Genomic DNA, 20514 nt, shown 5'->3' with positions numbered 1-20514 from the left:
TAGCTCTCAGGTGGAACATATCTTATATGGATTTGAGAAAATGGTTTGTTTGTTAGTATCTCTGTTCTTTTTGCACAGCCACAATTCGGTGCCAAATTTGACTAATCTGCATAGCTGATATCAGTAACATCAGAAGTAAGAAAAGGACTAGAAGTTTAGTGCTCTAGTATTGGTAATAGATCCTGGCACTAGTGAATTGGTCGAGTTCAAAAAAAAAATTTCTACCCCCTTCCCCTCAACCTAAAGCCGCGGAACACGGACGCGGGTGCTTGAATCTAGTTCGGCCGTCTACCGTTGCGAGCGTCTTACGTTTTGGAGGGAAAATTCAGAAACAGCTACCAGAGGGCCAACCGTTGGTGTGCTATCAAGAATATTCACTTTCGCCAAGTGAAGAATTTGGTAACCTCGATACTTCTAGTCCCTTATCTTACTTCTGGTAACACTAGGAGTAGGAAGAGTTTTTAAAAGTGGTTTGGTTAAGTTCCTCAAGGTTGGGACTTCGAAACCCTAGCCATTAAGCTCGAAAAGAACGCTTTAGTAACATTTGAACTTTATAACCCATAACTAAGCATTGTTAGTTATGGGTCGTAAAAAAACATTTAGCAATTTATTGTTTAGTGTTTGCATAGACCCTTAAAACACTAGCAAGCGAACACTAGTGCCAGGAAACTTAGCTAACTATCAGTGCTGTTGTAGATACCATTAATTATCAACATCTTACTCTTTAAATGCTTTAGAGCTTTTATCATTAATTGTAACGGCATTACACTTCCTTGCAACTAAAAAGAACCCAGAATTCTTTTTACCGCGTTAAGTTGCTTTATTTGTCGGTAAAACTGTCATATTCAGCCATTCATAGAGGTACGTATCAAATACATATACCAATAGCGAAGCTCTCAAAGAACTTCAAATTAATCTTCTTAATTTGTTCTTATCTCTTTCATATTGTTGGAAGAGGCTTAAGGCGTGAGGGTCGTAAAGATTCGCCCTTTATCATGCATAGTACCCCTTTTATCGATTAGATGAATCGATCTCTTAATCGGACAATGAAGAGGATTGGGGTATAACCCCGAGGGGTTGGCCAATCATGATATCCCGTACGCTACCCGCGAAATCCAACTTAAGAAATCCGAAATCAATAACAAAATCAGAAATCCGGAAAGAAATCAAACGTATTTTTTCTGATTTCGAAATCCCATAAAAAATCCGAAATCACTAAAAAATTCACAAAATTAGTAATAAATATCCCAAAATCAGTAAAGAAATCACAAAATCAATAAAAAAATCACAAAATCAGTAAAGAAATCACGAAATTCATTACAAAATTCACGAAATCCAAAATCAAATCGGGTGAAATGTGGCAACTTCCGTCGAAATCTCGCGAAAAATATTAAAATTCTACGAAATCCGTTGGATTTTATGGAATTTTGAAGTAAAACAAAATCCGACGAAATCAAATGAAATCAAACGAAATCCGACGAAAAAAAAATGATATCAAACGAAATCCGAAGAAATCAAATTGTATTTCGAAATCACGTACACTTTTTCCAAACCGTCCGACCCCTCGCAAAACCCAGAACGTCCTCCGGACTATGACGTAAATATCTGACGGTATACGTCGTTGGTCGAGCACTCTGCTATTCAAATTAGCCTAATTTTAGATTGCGTAGATTCGGGCTTTGTGAACCCATTTGAGGAACGGCGTTTTCACCTCGAGGCATTCTACCTTGAGTAGACGGCTTTCGCTCAAATTGTCAACTATTGTTTATTGTGTCTCCTCTTTTAATGGTCCAATTACATTATAGCGATTATCAAGTTGTTCTCAATGCTCTGCCAGAGTTTACGTCCATCTTATTTGATCATCGAACCTATTAGGTCTAGCGATTCGAGGAGACTGCCTAACGTTTCAAGAATAAATGGGAATCTTTGAGTTTGCATTTCGGAAATTTGAATTATAATAAGGGTAAGAAACGCGTGTCTTTGTTGGTAATCACATTTGTGACGTCAGTGCTAAGTTAAAACGTCACGCGCTTAGCTTTGTCAGTGGGCGGTCATGTTTGGAACCGTTTTGGTTCTATGAGCAAATAGCATGGGTGACGTCACACCAAGGCTTCTGAGATAGCTCTATACTAGGCGTAGTTCGACCTTCTATGGTGAAAAACTATCACTAAATTGCATGTTTATACTGAGAAAATCACAGACACACACACACACTTAAAAACAGTAAATTGGCCAACATAGAATGAATGAAAACCCAATATCGAGGGACACCACCCGACTCTGTTTTCTTAACCCTAAAAAAACTTTTGTGACATCTCTGAGCGGCATATTTCTGAACTGCTGTTTTAGAAATATCGCCTGATCTTTTGTAGAAATAGCAGTTTTTAAATAGATTTTTGAGCAATTTTACCAATACAGATTACTTTACCTATTAAGTACAAATAAATCATCAAAAACCTACTATTACATTATATTACCTCGCCTCATCTGTGTTTTTCTATTCTGATACTATTGAGGTTCAAATAACCAAACCTCACCTAACTTAATCTGCTTTAATTAAAAAAATTTGTCAACTTCACTCAGTGTGCCCAGGCGGTCTCCGTCCCAAGTACTGACTGCGCTCAACGCTGGTTAATTTCGGTGACCGGGCGAGAACCATGAGTGTATTCAGTTTAAAAAATAATAATCTACATTAGTTAAATGACTTAATCTACATTGGTTAAAAGAATTAATCTACTTTAGTTAAAAGAATTAATCTACTTTTGTTAAAAGAATTAATTTACTTTAGTTAAAAGAACTAATCTACTTTAGTTAAAAAAATTAATTAATTAATTTAATTAATTGGTTTAAAATTGAATCTACTTTAAGAATAAAAAATAATCTACTTTAAATAAGAATCTGTTTTAATTTTAAAATATTATTTTGAATCAAAATAAAAAAGCAACGGCACGCACTGTTCCCAGGTGGTCTCCCTCTCAAGTACTGACTGCGCTCGACGCTGCGTAATTTCGGTGATCGGACGAGAACCGGTGTATTTAGCGTGATATGGCCGTTGCCGTCAGAAAGAGTTCAAATTTGAGATTTAAAACTAATTTGGCATAATTCCCTTATTGCGTAAGAGCTAAACAAATTAGATACGTGTCCAGTTTTAAAAAAATAATCTACTTTAGATACATGTCCAGTTTTAAAAAACTAATCTAATTTAATTTCAAAATTAGTCTACTTTAATTTTTAAACTAATCTAATTTAATTTCAAAGTTAATCTACTTTAATTTTTAAACTAATCTGCTTAAATTTTTAAACTAATCTACTTTAATTTTTAAACTAATCTCCTTTAATTTTAAAACTAATCTACATTCATTTACAAAATTATTGCGTAAGAGCTAAACAAATTAGATACATGTCCAGTTTTAGAAAAATAATCTACTTTAATTTCAAAATTAATCTCCTTTAATTTCAAAATTAATCTACTTTAATTTACAAAATTATTGCGTAAGAGCTAAACAAATTAGATACATGTCCAGTTTTAGAAAAATAATCTACTTTAATTTCAAAATTAATCTCCTTTAATTTTAAAACTAATCTACATTCATTTACAAAATTATTGCGTAAGAGCTAAACAAATTAGATACATGTCCAGTTTTAAATAAATAATCTACTTTAATTTCAAATTTAATCTCCTTTAATTTAAAAAATTAGTCCACTTTAATTAAGAATTTAATCTGTTTTAATTTTAAAATATTATTTTGAATCAAAATAAAAATACCAACGGTACGCAGTGTTCCCAGGTGGTCTCCCTCCCAAGTACAGACTGCGCTCGACGCTGCTTAACTTCGCTGATCGGACGAGAACCGTTGTATTCAGCATGATATGGCCGTTGCCGTCAGAAGGAGTTCAAATTTGAGATTTAAAACTAATCTGGCATAATTACCTTATTGCGTAAGAGCTAAACAAATTAGATACATGTCCAGTTTTAAAAAAATAATCTACTTTAGATACATGTCCAGTTTTAAAAAAATAATCTACTTTAGATACATGTCCAGTTTTAAAAAAATAATCAACTTTAGATTCATGTCCAGTTTTAAAAAAATAATCTACTTTAGATACATGTCCAGTTTTAAAAAATAATCTACTTTAGATACATGTCTAGTTTTAAAAACATAATCTACTTTAATTTCAAAATTAATCTACTTCAATTTACAAAATTATTGCGTAAGAGCTAAACAAATTAGATACATGTCCAGTTTTAGAAAAATAATCTACTTTAATTTCAAAATTAATCTCCTTTAATTTTAAAACTAATCTACATTCATTTACAAAATTATTGCGTAAGAGCTAAACAAATTAGATACATGTCCAGTTTTAAAAAAATAATCTACTTTAATTTCAAATTTAATCTCCTTTAATTTAAAAAATTAGTCCACTTTAATTAAGAATTTAATCTGTTTTAATTTTAAAATATTATTTTGAATCAAAATAAAAATACCAACGGTACGCAGTGTTCCCAGGTGGTCTCCCTCCCAAGTACTGACTGCGCTCCGAGGGCCGTCTTAAGGCATGGGCTATATGGGCTATAGCCCAGGGCCGTTGCCGTCAGAAGGAGTTCAAATTTGAGATTTAAAACTAATCTGGCATAATTACCTTATTGCGTAAGAGCTAAACAAATTAGATACATGTCCAGTTTTAAAAAAATAATCTACTTTAGATACATGTCCAGTTTTAAAAAAATAATCTACTTTAGATACATGTCCAGTTTTAAAAAAATAATCAACTTTAGATTCATGTCCAGTTTTAAAAAAATAATCTACTTTAGATACATGTCCAGTTTTAAAAAATAATCTACTTTAGATACATGTCTAGTTTTAAAAACATAATCTACTTTAATTTCAAAATTAATCTACTTCAATTTACAAAATTATTGCGTAAGAGCTAAACAAATTAGATACATGTCCAGTTTTAGAAAAATAATCTACTTTAATTTCAAAATTAATCTCCTTTAATTTTAAAACTAATCTACATTCATTTACAAAATTATTGCGTAAGAGCTAAACAAATTAGATACATGTCCAGTTTTAAAAAAATAATCTACTTTAATTTCAAATTTAATCTCCTTTAATTTAAAAAATTAGTCCACTTTAATTAAGAATTTAATCTGTTTTAATTTTAAAATATTATTTTGAATCAAAATAAAAATACCAACGGTACGCAGTGTTCCCAGGTGGTCTCCCTCCCAAGTACTGACTGCGCTCCGAGGGCCGTCTTAAGGCATGGGCTATATGGGCTATAGCCCAGGGCCCCGCGTGAATTAAGGGCCCCAAATTTCTTGTTCAAGAAGTAGGCAATACGTAACTATGACCGTCACGCTTCGAGGAAATATTATGTTGTGATCAAATTTTCAAACCAAAATCTCTGAGGACCCCCTTTCTAAAAAGGTTCATGGCCTACACTAGGTTCCATGGCTACAACCACCCTTCTCAGATGAATTCGCACATGACTACAGAGAGAAAAGTATACCTAGCCCAAGCTGCATCCATGTCATCGTTCTATTCTCGTACTCCGTAGAGAGTATAGCATCCTGTATACGCCACTTTCCAAGATGTCGTATACATGTATGCATATAGCCGAGGTAGAACATTTCCCCTACTTACCCACGTTTACGCTGCTGGTTGGGGGGGAGGGCTTTTGGATTTTACTACCCCCTTTTCTCTCTTCCTTCTCGGTTGTGTTGTGTCGTAGGGGGGGGATATTTCAAGGGGTTGGGTGTGTACGACGATTGTCGCGTCCACTGGTGATAGCGGGAGATCTTGTCTATTATTACGATTCCTGATGAAAGTGCGAAATTTGAATTTATTTTTTCGTGTATTGTTATGACTTGGTGAAGGCGCTCAGTATCCATAGTGGTATTATTTTGGTATATCTTTAGGATATTGTGTACAGTTAGGGTATAATTTATATAGGTTCAGTAGGCCCTTTCTACACACACCCTTCCCATAATGTTATTATTTACATGGACTTGAGGTCTCCATGTATGCCTTTGTTATATTAAAGAAGCAATTTTAGTTGAGATAAGGTTTACATAGTTTATTGAAAATTAAGCTACGACGCGGTTCTAGGTGTACTCCTTTTGTGTTTTGGTTGCCAAGTTACAGTGTTAAAACAATAATACAATTTAATATCATAAAAGGGGAATTACGACATTTATTACACAATTTTGTAGTAGATTAATAAGTATAATTACAGATAATTAGTTAAAATAAACAAGTACTACTATAAAACCTCATCAGAAAATTACACTAGTTTTGATACGATTAGGGAGAATAAGTACGATACTAATTGACTAAAATGCAAAATTAATACAAATTCAAAAAAAGCATACTTTTATACATATATTACGAGACGATTAAGCATGGTTATTACTCCTGTAAGTTCATATAAAGTATAGCAATACTACTACATAAGCGCATATATTTACATAAACACGCAAGAAATTATAGCAATACTACATTAGAAGATGATTAAGCAACTGTATTGACATAAACATGTACCTACAATACTCGTAAAAAACTGCACTGGTTTCTACACGTTTCGGTACAAATATTTGGTCGATATTAAATTAAAATGTTAATAGGATTGACGGAAAAATATTTTTTTTTCTTACATGACTAAATACATACAATTACGAAATATTACTAAAGAACATTACTATTGTTATCATCAAAAAATAAGAATTACAATTACAATGGTTTTGATAGCAAAACAATATTTGACTAAATTGCAAAATACATACAAATTCAAAAATAAGCGTACTTTTATACATATAATACGAGAGGATTACGCACATAAACATATACCATCATAGAAAGTATAGCAATATTATATTGCTTTTAGTACTCATAGAAAATTATACTGGTTACGATACATTCTGTTGCAAATATTGAGGCCGTTATTAAAATATCGCTTCCGTAGGGATGACTAAAAATATACTTTTTCATAAGCAATATACAATTATAGTTAAAATAAGCTAATAATACTAAAAATGATACTTCGAATAATACTAAAAAAGATACTTCGAATAATACTAAAAAAGATACTTCGAATAATGCTAAAAAATGATACTTCGAATAATACTAAAAAATGATACTTCGAATAATACTAAAAAATGATACTTCAAAAGATATTTCAAATACTGCTAAAAATTGATGCTTCAATTACTGCTGAAAATTGATGCTTCAATTACTGATAGAGATTATACTTCAAATACTGATAGAGATTATACTTCAAATACTACTAGAAATTATACCTCAAATACTACTAAAAATATAATTTATCTTACGTGGAATACACGCTAAAATTACTGATAACTAGATAAAATGCGGAAATATTACTTAAAGCAATGCTTAAAATTATACTCGAGATATTACAACCAGCTTATGTAAAAAACAATATCTACGATTCTAGTTAATATAACCGTATGGGGTAGTATTATAATCAGGCATAATTCTAACTTTATCCACTACGACCTGATATGTTTTAGTCTGAGGGATAGTGATCAGAGTGTGATCTTGCAGACGTCTGATTTGTGGGCCTATAGGGACTTGAACCGAGTTCAGTAGAGGTTCACCTTCATTGTTTACCCCTAGTAGATTCTTCATTGTTTCGAAATTTATATAATTTTCTGTAGAGGCGTTTAAATAAAATCCTTTAACTTTTATGATATTAGTTTTTTTGCCCGTTTTAGGGTCGAGAATGTCCATAGAATAGTTCTTGGGTCCAGCACTCCCCCATTCACAAATATACGCATCCTGTCCATAGGGTTCTAATTCATTTTTTAGTTGCCCTAAATAATCGCCAGTGGGTAGCAAATGAGCGCCATCTGGCGAGAGGTACACTAAACTATCCGTGTCATAATAAAAACAAAGGTCTCCGACCTTTTCAAGATGTTTTAGTAAATGCAGACGAGCCATAGCTGTTGTGTAACAAGCAATAACTACGTTTGTGTGTTTGTGTACGAACTCGTTTTCGAGAATGTGTTCGTATTTTACTAGTACTGTGTTTTCGTTAATTGTTAATAGACTTTTAACCTCCAAGTCAGGATTTAGTATTAATGCATATAATTGGCAAGCATCTTTGATTATTTCGGTAGAGGTGTGTCTTGTTTTTTGGCCAAATTTACCCCAAAAAGAATTAAGCATAAGTTTGCTAAGGCATCTTAGACCTTCATTTTTCTCTACTTTAGTGATATCTAATTCTACGCCCTCTTCGACTTTGAAGTTTTCGATATAGTTCTCTTTATCTTCTTGAGTCTGACAATCTGCCGGGAAGCCACTAGCTTGGGCTTTATACTCTAAAAAGGTATTAACGTAATCTTTAAACAGTCCTCCTTGTTTTGTTTCGGGGTCGTATTGCGTCACTTTGTATGACCACGCCTCGTACATTCGTGTTATTGTGTATCCGTTCTCTACTGCATGGCGTAGTTCGTCGACTACCCATGTACCTCTCAATTCTCTCTGTTCAGGAATGTGTTCACAATCATCTTGAAATTGGGTTTTGCAGCAGGTGTAACATAATGGAAATGTTAGTTTTCCGTTAATACGAACAGGCAAAACTGGATGAATGAGGTTTCGGGCTGGTAATATGTCGCATTTAAGAAGTCCATCAAACGAAAATATGTCGGGAAAGTTGTCTAATATTATTTCAGGATGGCCTATGGGTATCTTAGAGGTTTTGTTAATGAAAGGGTATAAACTTGTGAAATCCACGTAATGAATACGCTCCGATCCTGTTGTTTTATGGTATAGTTTCGTGGCACAACATCTGCCTCCGAAGAATGCATCACGGGGGTCTAATCTTTTCATTAATTTGGGGTTAATATCATTACATTTTAAGAATTCGATTATGTCTGGCTTATTGGCTTTTTCTTCCTGCCACTCGCATTCCCATTTGACATTTACTTTATAGTTGAGTGATTCTAACTTGGCTAAAACTGTCATGCTTCTAATATTTCTAGAATTCAAAGTCTGTGCAGGGTCCCCGTGCAAAGGCTTGTTTCTGTTTAGAGGAAAGTGTATTTTACACCCGTGATAGAAACACCCCCAGTATTCGAATATTTCTCGGTTGATTTCACAAAATCCGTCTACTCTAAGTTTTTGAATTCTGGTTTCTTTCCCTCTAAAGGAAGATTGGATAGATATGTTTCCTTTGTGTGCTGTCCACTCCAGCCATTCTATAGCTCCTATTGACTGATTTTCACCAAGTCTGTAATAATTAGCCGGTATGATGCCTATAGTATTGGTTTTAAGATAATTTCGGCGAAACACGTGAGAGCAAACGCCGGGCAGAGTAATTGCACCACAATTAAATGGATCTACCCCTGTTACTTTAAGCAGTAGCGTACGAAACGTTATACATCCTAGGAATAGTAAAACTGTATCGTTCTCACAATAATAATCGAGTTCGCTCAGGAAGTTGAAACCTTTACCTTTACTATCTTCAGAGCTATGCCATTTTAAGAAGGTATCTAATTTGTTCCTAGGAAAATATTGACAACCATAAGCTTCGATAGGGGGCAGATTACTTTCCAAAACAAAGTTGGTTTCTTTCTGTCTATTTATATCAAAACTATGTTCTATAACATTGAACAAAAAGTGTGGAAAATACCCTTTGGCGGCGTTGGGTATACCGAAAGTTGCGGGAAATTTAGCTAAAGCTACAGGGATAAAATTATAAGAATCCAGAAATAACAAGTTAAACAATTTCATTTCTAAAATTCGAGTTCCGTTAATTTTCAAAGATGGAACGAATTTCTCATCTCTATTAATGATTTCTCTAATTAGCAGCTGATTATCATAATTGCTGCCAAAATGTGAAAGTATGATGACGTTCTTGACGGCATGCAATTGCATTAAATAATCTAAAAATATACCTATGGGATTTCCACCTGAAAAGCGTTGTATACGCTTACCAAACTGACTACACATAATACAATTAAAAGTTAGGGAAGTTTCGTCTATACAATGCTCACAGACTGTTATGCTAACTAAAAGGATAGCCTCGTGTTCGTAAGCACCCGACTTTTCATGACACACCTTAGTTTGTATACATTCTACGTCAAAGAAAATATACATAAGGCTAGGCTGATTAAGTTTAGGTTTCTTAACAGAGGGCACTATCTGGGGTTTATCTTTGATAACCTGGATATAACACAAGTGATTGCTCGGTTGATATTTCTTGCAGACCTGACAATATATCTCACCACACGTATGATATTCGGATCTTCGAGAAAAATCTATAGTTTTCAAACAGTCTTTACAGTGAAAAAGACGCTCACATAGGGACTTTTTACTGCTTGAAGTTGCTAAATGACTTTCATAACAGTTATTGCCCAAGAAGTTTCGTAAACAATGGTCGCAAGATATATTGGGGCCTTGGCAGATAGTGGGTCTCATACAACTAAAACAAAAGTCGTTACATTTATGTGATTGTATTCGTCAATAAGGTACGAGGCATTTTTCGCAGAATCGGTCGTGATTAAAAAGTGGTCTTAATTTTGTAATAACGTTATAATGGTTATTTTCATTCAATAAAAAGAGGCGGGGCCTAGTATCATCGGGATCGTTTTCACCTAAAATTAAGATAGGAACGCTATTTTCGAATTTGTACACGAAAATCGAATATTGATTTAAATAAAATTTGAACTTTTGAAAAGATTCAGCCGTCCCACACTCACTAACCCTTACGCCTGCCTTACGACATAGTTCTAAAACAGCCTCTTTTTGAGATTTATTCCCCGACCTAGCCCTAGAAATAGCTTCGTATTGAGTTTTTAGAGCTTCTGTTGTATCATTAGCAAAAGCTCTATGCGCTATAGCCACACAAAGGGATCGGGCTAAACAGAGGTTGTCAGAACTGACTATGCGTACAATACCACGTCTTGTCTCTACAAAACATACTAAAAGGTTTAATGCCTCGGCCTGGGGGATGGCCCTTGCCCGCCGGCATTCTTACAATGCTAAAAATGATTTTAACAGGACCCAGGAAAAATGCTTCCATTTCGTCATCATAGAGCATAACACTAAGCTGTTCAAAAAGAATATTAGGGTCTACTTGATCTGATCTTCTAAAGGATAATTCTAGTTCGGATCTGCAAATATGTGCCGCACTCTTTAAAGTAATTTGGACGTAATCTGTAGGCCTGTACTTACTAAGAACGCATTTTGTTACGGTACATACACTAGCTACGGGGTCTTCAGTAACTCTAAGAACTACCTCCCGACCATACATGTTAAAATGTTTGTAAAATCTCTCACTTTGTCCTATTATCTCGCAAGAAGGTACGTTGTCAGTAGGTGTGGGCTGGTCCGTTTTTCCTCCTCCCCATTGTACATCGATATCATCGTCAGAAAGCGTCTCTGCAGAACCGTTCTCCCTCTCTAAGGTATCGTTCAATAGTATCTCCTCTACGGGTGGTCCTTGATCTTTTCCGTCTAAAAACTCGGCTATCTCTTTGTCATATTGCGAGTTGTTGAAGTCGGCGATCTGGGCTTCCTCTTCCCGTATACCACGCTCAATTTCTTGTTGTCGTTTCGCTAGGCTATCTGTGTATTCAGTTTTTAAGGGACTAGGAATTAGATTCCTTAGGTTTTCCAATTCTTCTATGGTAGTACAGTCTTCTGGTACTCGAGCAACTGTTTTCATATACTCAAGTAAGTCGAGGCAAGCTTGAATGACGTTTAAGTCAGCCTGTACTACGAGTTGCGGTAGAGTCCGAGGTCCGTACAACGGATCTATTCGCAGATAGGCGCATAGGTAGAAATAAAACTCGTATATTAAACGTAACGGCCAGGGTCTATTTATAGTCAGTTCGTTCAAAGTTGTACGAAGAGTTTCAAGATCCATGTTTAACTTTCGGTGTTTGAAGATCGACTGTGTATTTTGATCATTTCCTAAGCCGCTTTTATACTAAATTTCTTAATAGGCACGCCCACATTCCTCAATAATTTAACAATAGCCTGATTTATTGCCTCCTCAGTCACCAGATGCTTTCTCACCATGCATTTCTGACACACGCTTGTTAATAGTTTACCGACTTTATAACTAAAGAACGTTGGATTTGCTTTATGTCAAATAAATTGTCAACAAAAGAGCGGCCTATAAATAGAATTTTGTTATAAACACTGCAAATAAGGGACAATTTTATTGGGGTAATAAATAAAATCAGGGTGTGTAAAGCATTTATAGAGATTCTCAAATGAGAAAACATCCGTTGTTATCTTCAAGTCTGTTAAATAATAACGTTCCGAATTTCTCTAACAGGTCATAAAAACCATTGTACATTTTTCAAAAAAAATGCCACCTTAAGCTAACGAAATTTCTTAATAGACACGCCCACATTCCTCAACCATTTAGCAATAGCCTTTATTACCTGATCCTATCAGTCACCAGATGTTTTCACACAATGCATTTCGGACCCATGCCTGTTAATAGTTTACCCACTTTATAACAAAATAACGATGGATTTTTTATGTCAAAAAAATTGTCAACAAAAGAGTGGCCTATAAATAGAATTTTGGTATAAACACCGCAAATAAGGGACAATACTTGTAATAAATCAATTAAAAAACAGGGTGCGTAAAGCGTTTCTAGTGATTCTCAATTATGGTAATATCCTTTGATATCTTCACATTGTACACTTTTCAAAATGTTACTTTCAACTGTACCTTAAGTTAACCTATGACCAGATAGTTTCTCACGGTCATGAATCACCCTATGATTGTAAAGGAGAGAAGTAGGTCTGTTCAATTAAAAAAAGCAATGAATCACAAAATAAATTCCAATGATAACAATGCAATAGCGCTGGTCAACCACCTACTAAAGACCTTGCCTGAACGTGTTTACGGAATAGGTAATAAAATATTTTTAATCAATCCGACAGCAACTCGACACTTAAATATAATGTATTTAATTCCTTAAGAGGCTAAATTTCTAAACTTTTTAAGAAGAGACAGTGGCCACTGAGCTAGTATTCGTTATGAAAAGGTTTATCAAAGGAATGAAATTCTCAAAACAAGTCGAATAGCAAACATTAGGCGTCTTTCGCATGGATTAGAACAAAAGACCTTTCTCCACCGATGTGTATACAAAACTCGTATAACAAAAGGCGTAAATGTGTATAATAATCGAGATTGATTGGGTTAATTTGTGATTAATGATAATTTTCGCTACTTACTAATATAGCGGTTGACTGTAGTACCTTGAAAAAAGGACACAATTGATTGTGAAAGGCTTGTAAATAAAGGAAGCTAAACCAAGAGCAATTTGGTCCTATATGGACAAAGAATTCTAGTGCTCCAAAATGAAAATATGGATCGGTCTGAAAAGGGATTAAGACTTTGGAGCGCCGAATTTTAAAAATATTAGCGCATATTAACTCGTATCATGTGGACGTATAGTTTATCATTCTGTAATAAAAACAGCACAGAACAACGTTTCTTCTTCTAACGTTTATTTGTAAACCCTAATTGAATACACCCACTAAAAAGATTAAAGACTTTGTGAGAAACAAAAGGATTTGAGCATGATTTTTCTGCAAAATCAATCTTAATCTCATCAAAGTTCTGTATAGGCGTAAATATCTGACAAGAAATGCTTTACTCGACCCAACTTGTTAACAATGTTGAACCCCCAACTATTTAATATCGGCTTAAGAGACTTCATCGAGCGGGAAAAATCACAATATATTGTATGGTTTGCGATGAAAAGGTTAAAAAATGTACTGTTTTTTAACAAATGCTTTGATTAATCCTAGATTGATACAGCGTTTACTTGAGATGTAAGCACTGAAAGTTTTTGATTTAGCTGCCTGATTGAAGGTAAAATGGCGGATGTTTAGGATAGCTTTGTTACATTATTTGCTACGTTAAAGATGATCAAAGAGCGTTATTTCGTGCATCTTTAAAAAAAGAACGAAATTAGTCTCCTAGTCTATAGTTCTGGAAAAATACTCATATATTTTCCTGGTTTCGGTTAGCGCACCAAAAATATCTTAAACGTGTAGAGACTTGTCAGGATAATGGCTTCGGGGGAAACCAGTCGAATCAAATGTTTCGCGGTAGGAAGAGTCACAAACTAACAAAGCAATAAATCACAAAATAAATTCCATTCATAACAATACAAATGGTTCGGTCATGCCCCTAAACCCATTAAGACACGTCTTTATAGTAAAAATAAAAACGGATGGGGATAAATCCTTTTGTTATGGATCAAGTTCGACCTCTTCCCCCTAACCCTCATAAAACCAGGTGGGTGGTTCAATTAAAGAAAGGACAATAAATTCCAATGTATCTAAAAAAATCTATGATCATCAGACAACAATCGAGGGAAGCACCACCCTAAAGTCTGAACATCTCAAGAATAAGCGACCCTAACACTAGTGTTATCATATTCAATAATAAATATAGTCAATGCAGGCGTCTAATTTTGCAACTATTGCTGTAAAAACCAGTATTTTTCATGATATTCAAATGTATTATTAAGGAACATTTTTAATGACGTAACAGAATATTTAAACTTAACCATTTCGTAAGATTTATCTCTTTTGTTAGTTCATTTTATGTTTCTATTTGTAATATTCCCCGTTTGTATATACTCTCGTATTGTATCTAGACTCTTGTGCCATGGAGGGGGGTCGTACCCAAGCCCTGGCGGCTTCACGACCCTTTCCCTCGAGCCTTATTAAATAAATAAATAAATAAATAAATTGCAACGATCAGAGTAAAGCTAGTTTTGAGGTATAGAAAATTAAATTCCTTAAGTCTGCAACACCATCTAGTTATGTATTGAAATTAATGATTCTGAAATAAATGAAAATATGCTTTTCATAAATATTGCGAAAATCATCGCAACGTTTTTAGTCATGTGAACTGTTTTTCAAATGACTCGTTTCGTCATTTTAAGGCAACTAAAGAAACAAAGTGAGTTGGATTAACTGAAGTCAGTACTTTTTCAAATTTTGTATGCAATTCTTTGGGGTATTTAGGAAACCCAAATACGCATTTTTATATGTTAGAAAAATGTTGCGTACACTATTTCCTTCTATTGCTAGAAATCCACGATTAATGCACTGATATTAGCTAAATGACACTGTGTTGTATTTTGACCTTTTCGCTGGTGCTATATTCTGATTTAGTATATGTATGTATTTTCTAAAGGTGTTAGTTAAAATCTGTGTTTTTCCCTAGAACAGTGTAAATAGCAGTGAAATTCTAGTGTGAAACTATGTAAATGATTCGGAATTGTAAACATACTTTGGTATTTTAATACTCGTGTTCGAATTGATTGACGTTTCCCTAGAAATATTTTGGTTAATTAGCTTAGTCTTTGTTATAGTAAAAGATTGTTATACTAGTTTCTGCGAAGAGGGGGGGGGGTCAAGAGGTAATAAATTTTTATTTAAATAGAAAAAAATTCGTGAAATTTTGCTAAATCAAAATTGTTTTTGGTGAAACAGAGTAATTTTGATAAATTTAGCTAAAATTTATCGAAACGTTTTTAATCATTTCAAATGTTTTTCAAATGACTCGTTTCGTGTTGCTAAATTGCCACGTACATGAATGATTTCGTTTCGATGGTTTATTCATTTTCCTATGTATTCCTATGGGATTTTAGAAATTTTAAATAATCAATTTCGTTTCGAAAAAAGTAACGTAGTTGATCAAAAACGTTTCGATTGTTTTTTACTTCTAACACGAAATGCGTTGTGAATGATGCTTCTTTCATTACCGTTTTATGTTTTTCACAAATTTTTGATTACGTTGCCGATAATTTTGATAAATATAGTACGTAATAGGTTAATGCTTCGGTTTAATGATATATTGCCTTTCTGTTAACGCTACAAAAACATAACTTGTTGAGACTTGTCCTGATAATGCCCTCGGGGCAAACACCTGGAATCAATTAAATGTTTGAACCCCATTGTAGGATGTGTCACCGCCCCCCCCTCAATGACATAAACTTGAACATAACACATTTGTGTGTGTTATAAATCACTCTAAATATAAATTCCATTGATTCAATACAAATGGTTCGACCCCCCCCCCCAAAGCCATCGCGGCTTAGCGTGGTTACGTATAAATAAAAAATAGATGGGGATAAAGGTTCACTACCTTTAAATTTCATAAAACCTGGTGGGTTGTCCAATTAATGAAAAATAAATTACAGTGATAGCAATGCAAGGAATCTAATGGCACTGCCACGCCCCCCAAAGCCCTTTAGACACGTTTGAACGTGTTTACGTATAAATAAAAACAGCTCTGGAGAGAAAGGTTGGTGACAAAGCTAGTAAGAAATCATGTGTTACGGTATATGTAATTCTTTTTTGGTTAAAATGTCACTTAAAAATGTGTGCTAATTAGAAAACATATGAAATAGTCTAGCCATATTCGTGTATACTTTAGTTAGGATCAGGATTTTATGATATTTTATAGTAATATTTGTTCATTTTAACTAATTACCAGCTACCAAGTTGTGTAAAAACTACCTTATTTCTTCTTTTTTGATACTAAAATGTACTATTGTTTTAACCCAGTGTCTCGTTTACTAACCAATACAATATTTGCGTAGACCTAGAACCGCATCGTAGCTTAATTGGTACCTTTTGCAATGTAAACCTTATCTCAATTAAAATTGGTTCTTTGCTATCAGACTAACATAAGCATACATAGAGAGACCTCAAAACCATATAAAGAATAATAGCAAGGGAAGGGTAGGTGTAGAAAGGGCCTACAGAACCTATAGAATTACCATGAAATCATACCATAAATGTACACACTATCCTAAAGATACACCCAAATAATAACAATACAAAGCATACACCCTTACTGTAGAACGTAGTCGCTGCTTAATTTTCAATAAACTACGTAAACCTAATCTAGTTCTTTAGTAATGATTGCGCATTTTAACTGTATATAAATATTTTAGCGCGTAGGAAAATATATATTTTTCAGTCAATCCTATGAGAATTTTTAATTTAATAACTAGTATTGTGCTTATTTACCATGTATTCTATGTAAGCCGTATTTTCTGATGTTTTTTTTAGTAATATTTCACATTTTAACTCAAGTAATTGTACTTATTCTCCAAATTCGTATTAAAACTAATGTGAATCAAATTAGCAGTATTGCTTCATTTTAACTTCTAATCAACTATCCAACTGTGCAAAAACTGCCGTAATTTCCCTTTATGATACTAAAGTGTACTATTGTTTTAACATAGTAACTTGATAACTAATACACAAAACATGAGTACACCTAGAACCGCGTGTAATTTGTACCCTTTTTCAATGTAAACCATATCTCATTTAAAACTGGTTCTTTAGTATAACATAAGCCTACATGGAGAGACCTCAAAATCGTACAAAGAACAACATTACTAGAAGGGTGGGTGTAGAAAGGGCCTACTGAACCTATATAAATCATGCCCTAAATGAACGTAATATCCTAAAGACACACCTAATAATAACAATACAAAACATGAGTACACCTAGACCTTCGTCGTAGCTTAATTGGTATCTTTTGCAATGTAAACCCTATATCACTTAAATCTAGTTCTTTAGTATAACAAAGGCATACATGGAGACCTCAAGTCCATGTAAATAATAACATTATGGGAAGGGTGTGTGTAGAAAGGGCCTACTGAACCTATATAAATTATACCCTAACTGTACACAATATCCTAAAGATATACCAAAATAATACCACTATGGATACTGAGCGCCTTCACCAAGTCATAACAATACACGAAAAAATAAATTCAAATTTCGCACTTTCATCGGGAATCATAATAATAGACAAGATCTCCCGCTATCACCAGTGGACGCGACAATCGTCGTACACGCCGAACCCCTTGAAATACCCCCCCCTATGACACAACACAACCGAGAAGGAAGAGAGAAAAGGGGGTAGTAAAATCAAAAAGCCCCCCCCCCCCACCAACCAGCAGCGTAAACGTGGGTCAGTAGGGAAGATGTTCTACCTCGGCTATATGCATACATGTATACGACATCTTGGAAAGTGGCGTATACAGGATGCTATACTCTCTCTCCGTTGACTTTAGTTTAGGAGAGCTAATTTTTTTTAGTGTTCCAACCAACTGAAAAATGTTCCCGTTTGTAACATCAAAGAATCAGTCTGATGAGTAACATGTCACACAATTTTGGTTTAGCGGTTAGCCGAATTCAAACGGTTTATTAAATCCAATCAACTCAATGACATTTAATCTAAACTGTCTTTTCACTCTACTTTACTTAATCTGTTACTTTATATATTGCCTACATTAATCAAGGCCTGTGCGCGGCGCCGATTTTCATTTTTCGTTTGGCAACTTATGTTGCCGAATTCCCTCATCCGAGAGCGCTGTTAGCTGGACTTAAGAAAATTGAAATGTTCATTTTCCCTAGCTTAAAATTTGAAATGTTCATTTTCGCGCAGGTTTTGGTCCAGCTCGCAATGCCATCTCGCGGTAAAATAGATAGAATACCCTAATGCTCTCCGATATTCCCATTTATTGTCGTGGGAACCGGTCCCTTCGTTCAAAGTTTCTGTTTTTAATTGTCCTGATTACTCACATCCCCTCTAGCAGGAAAGTTAAAGATATTTTTACTATAGAAATTAATGAAAATAACTCTTTAAAACGTGAATGTAATTCTTCAAAACATGAATATTTGGGCGAGCGCGTTAGGCCTGATTCATAAAAATATTTACATACAAAATATACACATAATTTACAACATACATCAAGTACAATGTGATTACCAAATTCAATTATTTATACACTCATTTTAAATTTTCAATAAACCACTCTAAACGACTTCTCTTGATCACCATTCCCTACGCTAACAGATAGCGTGACGTATTGTCCCTCGAACGCTCTGCAGCCTTGTATGTAAGTGTGAAAGGGCAAACTGGAGTTACGAACTTTTGGACTTTGCTCTCCTAAAAAACTAGTTGGTTTTAGTTTAAGCACGCATGGATTTTATAAGCCTATATTTTCGAAACTTCAGAATATTCTTCATCATCGCAAGGGTTAGTGGGTTTCAGACGAGTCAAATTATGAGTCGCAAATTCGAAAGTGAAGCTACAAAGAGAAAGAAGGCGCTTGAGGAGATGGAAAATGTTTCTAAAATAACGAAATTAACTTAATTTTTTTTAACAAAACCGGGGGCAACATCATCGGATTCTCATTTACGCCAAAAGTATATTGTATCTCAGGATGAGCCAAAAGAGAGTGATAATCAAAGAGAATCAGAACGAAGGAAAATGCTAGAAAGAAAATGTTTTAAGCGTATCGCTACTTGAAACCACATGTTGACGCTCTTCCAGGAATTTGTATATTTTTGACGAAATGAAATTATTTTGTTACCTGTCTCGAGACTTTTACAACTGAATATAAATTTTCTATGTTCCTGAAATAATTAGCCCTGGGCCCCATGACGCCTAAAGACGGCCCTGTGCGCTCGACGCTGCTTAACTTCGGTGATCGGACGAGAACCGGTGTATTCAGCGTGATATGGCCGTTGCCGTCAGAAGGAGTTCAAATTTGAGATTTAAAACTAATTTGGCATAATTCCCTTATTGCGTAAGAGCTAAAAAAATTAGACACATGTCCAGTTTTAAAAAATAATCTACTTTAGATACATGTCCAGTATTAAAAACATAATCTACTTTAATTTTTAAACTAATCTACTTTAATTTTTAAACTAATCTACTTTAATTTTAAAACTAATCTCCTTTAATTTTAAAACTAATCTACATTCATTTACAAAATTAATCTTCTTTAATTTAAAAAACTAGTCCACTTTAATTAAGAATTTATTCTGTTTTAATTTTAAAATAATATTTTGAATCAAGATAAAAAAAGCCAACGGCACGCAGTGTTCCCAGGTGGTCTCCCTCCCAAGTACAGACTGCGCTCGACGCTGCTTAACTTCGGTGATCGGACGAGAACCGTTGTATTCAGCATGATATGGCCGTTGCCGTCAGAAGGAGTTCAAATTTGAGATTTAAAACTAATCTGGCATAATTTCCTTATTGCGTAAGAGCTAAACAAATTAGATACATGTCCAGTTTTAAAAAAATAATCTACTTTAGATACATGTCCAGTTTTAAAAAAATAATCTACTTTAGATACATGTCCAGTTTTAAAAAAATAATCTACTTTAGATACATGTCCAGTTTAAAAAAATAATCTACTTTAGATACATGTCCAGTTTTAAAAACATAATCTACCTTAATTTCAAAACTAATCTACTTTAATTTTTAAACTAATCTACTTTAATTTTTAAACTAATCTACTTTAATTTTTAAACTAATCTACTTTAATTTTTAAACTAATCTCCTTTAATTTTTAAACTAATCTACATTCATTTACAAAATTAATGTTCTTTAATTTAAAAAAATTAGTCCACTTTATTTAAGAATTTAATCTGTTTTAATTTTAAAATATAATTTTGAATCAAAATAA

General features: G+C 34.0%; 3 pseudogenes; all 3 read right to left on the bottom strand.

Annotated features, from left to right (window-relative positions):
• Nucleotides 1-2938: 2938 nt before the first annotated feature.
• Nucleotides 2939-3057, bottom strand: LOC149703108 (5S ribosomal RNA; annotated as a pseudogene).
• Nucleotides 3058-3763: 706 nt separating this feature from the next.
• On the bottom strand, nt 3764-3882 carry LOC149703107 (5S ribosomal RNA; annotated as a pseudogene).
• A 16027-nt stretch (nt 3883-19909) lies between these two features.
• Nucleotides 19910-20028, bottom strand: LOC149703106 (5S ribosomal RNA; annotated as a pseudogene).
• Between the last annotated feature and the right edge of the window lie 486 nt (nt 20029-20514).

The sequence above is a fragment of the Phalangium opilio genome, unplaced genomic scaffold (genome assembly GCF_054372755.1).
Source record: "Phalangium opilio isolate 3A_F unplaced genomic scaffold, DU_Popi_V2 ptg000017l_1, whole genome shotgun sequence".
Taxonomy (NCBI): Eukaryota; Metazoa; Arthropoda; class Arachnida; order Opiliones; family Phalangiidae; genus Phalangium; species Phalangium opilio.
This window is presented reverse-complemented; position numbering and strand designations above follow the sequence as displayed.